This window comes from Marmota marmota, unplaced genomic scaffold (genome assembly GCF_001458135.2).
Source record: "Marmota marmota marmota unplaced genomic scaffold, marMar, whole genome shotgun sequence".
Lineage (NCBI taxonomy): Eukaryota > Metazoa > Chordata > Mammalia > Rodentia > Sciuridae > Marmota > Marmota marmota.
Genome location: NW_026000136.1, coordinates 6,016,110 through 6,024,953, shown reverse-complemented (window position 1 = coordinate 6,024,953; position 8,844 = coordinate 6,016,110).

Here is an 8,844-nt window from a genome sequence, read left to right as displayed (position 1 = left end):
GGCATAACCAGGTCTGGTGTTTATTTAAGTACATATTGTTTTTCTAAGCCTCCAAGTACCAGGCCTCCTCTGGGAGTGCGTCGGATCCCTGCCTAGGCATTAAGTCCTGGGACATGAGCGTGGTGTGCAAGGGCTCTCCTGGGCCCTGCAAGTGGGCAGTGGGCACATTCTGGGATCCCCTGGGGTGTGGCCTATTCCTCATCTTAGCATAAGACTCACGCCCAAAACACACATAGGCCTTGACCCTGGTTACTGGCCAGGAGGGGCAGCAGTCTCCCTGGACCCACTGCCTAGAACCACCTCCCCCCCTCTAAATCCTCATCCACGCTCCCGCCAGCTCTGGGACCCAAGCTCTTGCCCATTGATCTGCTATCTGTCCCTCTGTTCAGATCCCCACCGTTCGGAGTTAGCTTCACCGGTGATGCATTTAACATCTGATAGGGTGAGCTTATCAGAGATCATTATTCTTTTATATTTTCAAATTTTTGTTGGCTGTTCTCTCCCATACATCCTTCCAGAACATTAGAATCACTGTATCACATTCCAGAAGTCTTGCTGGGCTTTTGTATGGGGTGGCTTTGAATTTATAGACAAACTTGGAGGAAAATTACATCTTTACAATATTAAGTCTTCTAGTGCAGCAGCATCGTAACTCTCGCCTTTTATTCAAAGTCTTTTTTTATATGCCCCCGGGGAGGAAAACGCTCCTTTCTTTTTTCCCTGTGTGCTGCGCGTGCGCACGCCCCTGCCAAGTGCCATCTGCCCAGCCACCGTTTCCCTTGTCCTTTCTCCTGGGCTGAGGGCTTCCCCTTCCTGGGAAAGATGCATTCCCAATGTCCCAGAGGAGCCATCCCCACCAGAAGGCAGATATGTGTCCTGCCCCCGAGTAGGAAAATCAATGAAAACTCAGTGTCCCCTGGCCACAGTGACTATCCAGGCCTGAACCAGGCAAGATCTTAGGTCCCTTTATGACGTTTGACCTGTGGAGCTGGGACAGAAAGAGCCTCCCTTCCTCTGGGATCGCCGTATGAACCAACAATTCGGCTCTGGGAGTCAGCCTGAAACTGGGACCCCCCCAGGGACAAGGGGCAATTATGCTTCTGGGTCTTGGCTCATGGCTGGACGGCCCCTCCAGCCATCTCCAACCTGTGTCAACTTCACATCGCTAGGGTCAGGGTGCCCTGTGGTGTTCTTTTTATTTGGGGGGTGGGGTGTACAGGGGGTTGAACCCAGGGGCACTCAACCCCTGAGCCACATCCCCAGCCCTCTTCTGTATTTTATTTAGAGACAGGGTCTCACTGAGTTGCTTAGCGCCTCGCCATTGCTGAGGCTGGCTTTGAACTTGAGATCCTCCTGCCTCAGCCTCCCGAGCCACTGGGATGGATTACAGGCCTGAGCCACCGCACCTGTCTGTTCACGTTCTCTTGAACGGCTGCAGTAACTCGTCTCAGGGCGAAATGCTGGAGTCAGGCACATCGGAAGCCACATGGCGCCCCCACTCTGTGAGTGACCAACAAAAGGAAATCCCTCTTTCATTCAGTGGGGCCAGCCTGACACTCTTGTGGGGGCTGAACCCTTCTTCTCAAGTGGGCAAGCTTTCTCTGAGTGACTTGGAATCACCAGGAATTATGGGTCCCCCAGAGTTCTCAGGAGACTGGGTGTCTCACTCCTTGATGGGGCTTCACCAGGCTGAGCTGAGGGTGGGGTGGGGGTGGGGTGTGACCAGGAGTGTGCAGGACCGCCAAGGGCATGGGGGGCACCGTGGCGCTGTCCGCCTGGCCCTCCCTCCTGCCCTCCGCTTTCCACATAGATCTCCCCGTGTGTTTCAGGGGTCACATGTCCAAGGTTTGGCCAACCAAAACATTCCATGCCAATCTCCAACAACTCCCTCCTCTGTAAGCCTGAAATACAACAGATAGTCAAAATGGTCAGAAAAGAAATGCAGCTGCAGACATTTTCTTTTGTTGAACTTTATGTAATTATACCCATCAAAAAAACAGGTGAATTTTATAAAACCCATATTATCTTCAAAGGTGCCATTTGGGCAACTTCTTTACTGTCTCAATTTGTTCTTTAGTTTTAGAACAAAACTTAATAATCAAGAATAAATTTCACATTAAAAATATTAGGCACATCTAGTAAAATACTTTTTATTTTACTAGGTGAAAATTAAATACTAAAATATTATCAATAAAATATTTTTATTTTGCTAGATAAAAATAAAATATACTAGTTGTAATTTTTATTTGGTTTGTATTTACTAAACCATAATAGTATACTTTGCAATTCACACTCTGTTTTCAATTTTATTTTCTTTTAAACTTTTATTAATTTTTTTTTTGTACCAGATATTAAGCCCCTGGGGTGCTTAACCACTGAGCCACATCCCCAGCCCTTTTTAGTTTTTTATTTAGAGAGAGGGTTTATGCTAAGTTGCTGAGGCTGGCTTTGGTCTTGTGATCCTCCTGCGTCAGCCTCCAGAGTTGCTGGGATTATAGGTGTGTGCCAGGGCACCGGGAACACCCTAATTCTTACTGTCACAATATTGTTACTCCTACAGCTGGACTACTTAAGTCTTAGGCACCCCCAAAGGGGTTTATTTTTGATGATTTTAATTAGACATAAACACGGTGTCAGCAAGTCTATGTTGTGGTCCGCTGTGTGAATATACGTCAGTCTATTGGTTCATTCATCTGTTAATGAACAAGGAGGCACTTCTGCTCCTGGGCACGGAGCTGTTGGGGCCCTTTCCGACCCGAATCCTGGCTCGATGTGGGCGCTTCTCAGGATTGTACCCAAGGGGATGGAACCACTGGTCCAAGTTGCAACCTGGTGCCCCCTTGAAAGGGCCTTCAGAGCAGGAGCGTGTCTGCCACCCCCTCCTTGCTGGGACTTGGCATTGTCCCACATGATCGTATCTGCCCATGGCGTGTGCAGATCGGTGCCCACCTACATTCACACTCACATTCCCTGGGTGCTGAGGGGACGGAGCGTTCTGGGCTGTGAGAATCTGTCCCATGCTATTTGTCTGTTTTCCTGCCATTTTTTTCTTCAGTTGCATGCATTGTGAAGATCGTTCATGCATGAACTTTGTTTTACCTTCTTTTCTTCTTCTGTTTTTACATTTTATTTATTTATTTATTTATTTTTATTCGGTGCTGAGGATCGAACCCAGTGCCTCCCACATGCCAGGCAAGTGCTCTACCCCTGAGCCACAACCCCAGCCCTGCTTTGCCTTCTTGACGTTGGCCTTTAGTGAATAGGAATTTTTACTCTTGTTTTTAACATATTCAACATGTTTATTTCTCTCTTTGGTGTGTCTGTAGTGTCACGGTGCACTTTTTTGTGCTTTGAGCTTTTTATATCTCTGTTTTGTGCCTCCGTTTCTGTTTTTGGTATGAGGTCAATTATTGAATGCCGTTGTGTTTGTCAGTTTTCTAAAACTGTAGCAAGATACCTGAGATGATCAAAACCTGAGGAAAGGTTTTTGTGGGATCATGATTTGGAAGATTTCAGACCATGGTCAACTGAGCAGTTACTTTGGACCTGTGGTAAGGCAGGACATCAGGATGGGAGCACACGGTGGAGCAAAATTCACTTCGTGGTCGCTAGGGAGAGAGAGAGAGAGAGAGAGAGAGAGAGAGAGAGTAGGGGTTGGGGTTCCAACATCCCTTTTGAGAAATGCCCCCAATGACCTAAACCTCCCCTTAGGCTCCACCTCTTAAAGATCCACCACCTCCAAATAGCGCCAAGTTAGAGACTAAGACTTCGAGACACTGGGGGACATTTCAGATCCCACCCATAGCCCCATCCTTCCTCCACCATTTAGGGATAACAACTGTGCCAGGACCCCTTGATGCACAGGCCTTAATTCCCTTTGCATTTAAGACCACATAGCGTGTGCACAAGCACATCCACGCTGCCCCTGACCTGGGTGACATCAAGCCTCGCCCTGTCAATGCCTCGTGGCCTTCGTGACTATTGATTCACAATCTTGATCACCGAAGGGAAGGAATCTGCTTCTTCAAGAGCGCTTGGTCATTCCAGACCTTTTCTTTTCAGGCTCTAGAATCTGTCAGGTTTCAAGAAGATTCTGGGTGTTCTACCAGAGGTTCACCCGACAACGTGGTTGAGGCTGTGGCTAAGGGGATGTTCTCGTGTTTTGCTTTGTCAAGCAGTTTTATTAGGATAGATGTGCGCTACTTTTTAAAAAATGCCTTTCCTTCACCTGTTGAGTTGGCCAAAGATCTTTCTCCTTTATTGTTTTGATGGAGAAATGTGTTAATAGGCTTCCTGAGGTTGAAGCACCCTTTCTGTCCAGGGATCAACTTGATTTGGACACAAAGGGTTTTATATATTCCGATATTGTCTTATCACACTGTGACCCAGTTATATATATATAAAGCCCCTTAGGACCCAATGTACATGTCTACACACACGTGTGCTATTCCATGGCTGGGATGGTTTTAGCACTTTGCCTATATAGTTATTAGAGAGATTGCTATTAATTTTCCTTTCTCTCACTGTCTTTGTCTATGTGAGCAAACACATTTTGTAATCGCCCCGGAATTAGTAGAGAGAGTCTTCTTTTGTTCTCTTTTGTGGGGACTTTGAATAAGATGGGAATTGTCTCTGCCTAGAATGTTTTGCTGTAGCACTTGGCCGTAAAACAAGCTGAGACTAGTTTTTATATTGTGGGAAGAGTTCTAAGATATTGATTCAATTGTGTTGTTGTGATAGTACAAATCAGGTTGTTCCCTTTGAATCTGACTTGGGAATTTGTATTTTCCTAGGAGTCTGTTGCTTTCATCTCTATTTCCACATTTATTTACAAAAAAGGTGTTCGTAATCTTCCTGCATTCATTTTCTGTCTAAGCGCGGCTGTTGTCTGCGGGAAGGCCCACTCCCTTTTCAAACCTAAAGCTCATCGCTGTTTTCTGTACTTTTCGCTAACTGATTAGCCCTGCTGGAGGTTTGTCAACTAGATCTGTCTTTTTGAAAAACTAGCTTTATCTGTGTGGTTCCTCCCGGTTGTATCTTTACTTGACTTCCTATGTCATTAATTTTGAGTTTATCTTTATTACCTTCTCCCCATTTTCTTTATATATATCAGATGTGTGTGTGTGAGTGTGTGTGTGTGTATTTTGCTGTTCTTTTTCTAACTTTTTTAGGTGAACGACCTGTGAATTTTTATTTTTCCTTCCAATATGTGGATTTATGATTATAAGCACCTCTGATCACCATCGAGTATTATATTATATCCATTATCATTTTTGAGGCATTTTCATTATTGTTTAGTTTCAAGTTATTTTAAAATTTCCAGTATGACTTTCTTTTACCGACAAGTAATTAGAAATATGCTTTTAAATTTCAGGATTTACCAAGACTTTTGAATTCTAGGGTTTCTTTGATTTTTTAACCGGTTTCCAGTCCACTTGAATCGTGATTAGAGAACGTTTGCTGTGACACCGCGTCTCCTGTGTCTGGTGGGAACTGATTTAGCGCCTAACATGTCATCGATTTCATGCACCCCATGCAGTCAAGAAGCAAGCGTGCCTCCAATTATTGCACGCAGATTTCTGTAAATATCTTGTAGATCAAGTGTGTTCCTTTGTTGTTCGAATCTTCTAAATCCTGACTGATTTTTATCTGCTTGTTCCGTCAATGACGAGGGGAGGCGTGCAGCCATCTCCCAATGTGCTGGCGGATGGATGTATCCATTTTTTTTCTTGTAGTAATTTCTTCTGCAAATTGTTTCCTTTATAAAATTAAAGTTATGCTAATAGGTACATCCACGTTCGGAATTATTGTATGCTTCTATTAAATCGAACGTGTCATTATATCGTGACCCTCTTTACCCCTAGGAGGATTTTTTTTTTTTTTTTGCATTTTGATTAGAATATTCTTGTCCTTCTTTTCATGTTCAGCCTATCCCTGCGCTGACGGTTTAGATGTGTCTCTTTTAAGCGGTGTGGAGCGGGGCGGTGGATGTGTGTCTGACGCCTTCCAGCTGGAAGGTCACGTGTGCTGGGAACATTGACGGCTTTTGATTTACTTCCTCCGCCTCATTTCATGCTCTGCCTGTCACACTTTTCCTGTAGGTTTTGATCTCCTTTCTTTGTTCTCCGTGACTTGATTGAGAGTTTGGGGTTTTTTGTACCCCAGCCCATGCTTTTTTCTTCCTTAAGGTACTGGTTTGCTCATGAAATATGTATTTGTTCGTTCAGGGGTTATTCTTGCAAATGCATACCCGATGTAAAAAAAATAATAGAAAATTAATCAATGTTTTTTGACTCTTCTCTAAAAAAAGCATTCAACAATCTCACGATGCTTCAGCCAGAGTCATTGCCCCAAAGCTGGTGTGCTTGATGTCTTGAGTGCTGCCTGCTGAGTTCTCCTGGGCTCTGCTAAGTTCTCCTGTCTTCTCCTGAGTTCTCCTGGGCTCTGCTGAGTTCTTCTGTCTTCTCTTGAGTTCTCCTGGACTCTGCTACGTTCTCCTGTCTTCTCCTGAGTTCTCCTGTCTTCTCCTGAGTTCTCCTGGGCTCCTCGCAGTTCTCCTGGGCTCTGCTGAGTTCTCCTGTCTTCTCCTGAGTTCTCCCGGGCCCTGCTGAGTTCTGCTGAGTTTGCCTGTGTTCTGAGGCTGAGTTCTGCTGTATTCTGGTATTGCTGGGTTCCATTGTCTTTTGAACCATACAGAGCCGACTTTCTCACCATGGTCAGGATGATCGTGCCTCCAGGTGGATCTATGTTTGTTGAGAGGAACTTGTGGGCTTGCGGCTTTCTTTCCCAGCTAGTCCTCTTCGTGTCTCAGGCCTTCTGGAGTCGTGGGTTATTTTTTTCTTCTCATTTTTATACAACAAAGATTTCTCTGGGATATGCAATTATACAACTTTCCATCTACACTTTGAAGATAGATTCCTACTGCTTTTTTAAAAGAATATTTTTATTTTCTTTTATTACTGGGGATTGAACTTAGGGGCACTCGACCACTGAGCCACACCCCCAGCCCTATTTTTGTATTTTATTTAGAGACAAGGTCTCCCTGAGTTGTTTAGTGCCTCGCCTTTGCTGAGGCTGGCTTTGAACTCATGATCCTCCTGCCTCAGCCTCCCAAGCCGCTGGGATTACAGGTGTGCGCCATCGCGCCCGGCTCCCCCCATTGCTTTTTTCTTTCTTTCTTCTTCTCCTGGTGGGATGTCACTCTTCAGTGTGTCTTCTCTGATGCTCGATCCTAGTGGCTCACCTGTTTCCTGGAAGGGCTGTTTGATTCCTGCTGCTCCTGGGTTTCTCCCATGGAGCCGGGGCAGGACTCAGCTCTCTCCAGTGCTCTGCTGCCACATCTTTTCCAGCTCCCAACTTAGCAGAGGTGGCCCAGGTGGGAGTCTGAGGCAGTCTGGTCACTGTTCTCTGCTGGCTGCTCACACCCATGAGCACACTTTGGGGATTCCATGGGGCAGGTATGGAGCTGGCCAACTGAATCCCAGAGCTGCCTCCGATCTGCACGTCCTCATCGCAGTCCAACCAACCCGTGTCGGGTGTCTTGCAGAGCTGGCTGCTTTGTGAGCTGGCCCTCACCAGCACCCCTTATAGTTAAGCGGCCCCTGCCATGCACATATGTGTACTGAGTCATGCATGGTGGAGCCCTGCCAGTCCACAGGTCCAGCAGAGCTGGAGGATTCACCCCGTCCCCTTAGGCCTGACTCTTTCCCCGTGTTCCCTCATCCCCGATTCACCTGGGCTTCCTACAGCAGGCACCATGAGCTGTAAGCCTTCCTCCCACTGTGCTTCTGCATACACCCCGAGGGCTACTCTGCTTCCCCAGTGACTGTGGACCAGGCCCCACTCTGGGGATCCAGAGGCCCCTCCACCATGCAGTGGCCGTCACCTCACCTTCCCCAAGAGGTCCAAGCCCTTCTCACTCTGTTTCTGCTCTTCTCCACTCTCTTAGCCTAGTTTAATATTTTATAAGTTTGATGTGGAAAATTCTGTTTACTGATTGAATCTCGATTGGGACTGAAAAAAATAAGAGCAAATTAAACCCAAAGCATCAGGAGGGAAAGTGTTAGAAAAGAGCAGAAATGGTGAATTCAAAGAGAGAAACAATAGAGAAAAATCAGTGAAACAGAAACCTAGTTATTTGGATATAACAATGAAATTAATAAATATTTAACTAGACAAAAGAGGAGGAGGGTCAAGAAGAGGAGAAGAGGAGAAATACCAATATCCTGACTAAAGCAGGGAACATCACTACAGTCCCTACAGAATTCTATGAGAATATTGCAAACAATTTTGTGCTCACAAATTCTGCCACTTAGAACATATTACTTGAAAGCTACATACATACTATAAAATCTCACTAAAATTAAAAATAAACATAAACTGGTGGTTCTATATATATATCTAAACATTAAACTCACACTTTAAAACATTGTGAAAATAAAACCTCAGAGCCAGATGGTCTCATTGGCAAATTCTACCACACATTTAAGGGAAGAAATAACACCAATTTTACACAAACTCTTTCAGAAGTAGAAGAGGAGGGAATCCTTCACATTCATTTTATGAAGCCAGCATCACCCTGATACCAAATCTAGATAAAGACATTACAAGAAAACTCCAGAATAGTACACCTCATTAACAGAGACCTGAAAATCCTCCTCCAAAGACTAGAACCTCAAATCAAATGATGTCTAAAAAGAAGAGTACATCACAACCAAGTGGAATTTATCCCAGGAATGAAACGTTGGCCCCACATTAAAAAAAAATCAATCAGTGTGATTCACTTGTCACAGAGCAAAGTAGAAAAATCATATGATGACCTCAATAGATGCAGAAGAGGCATAT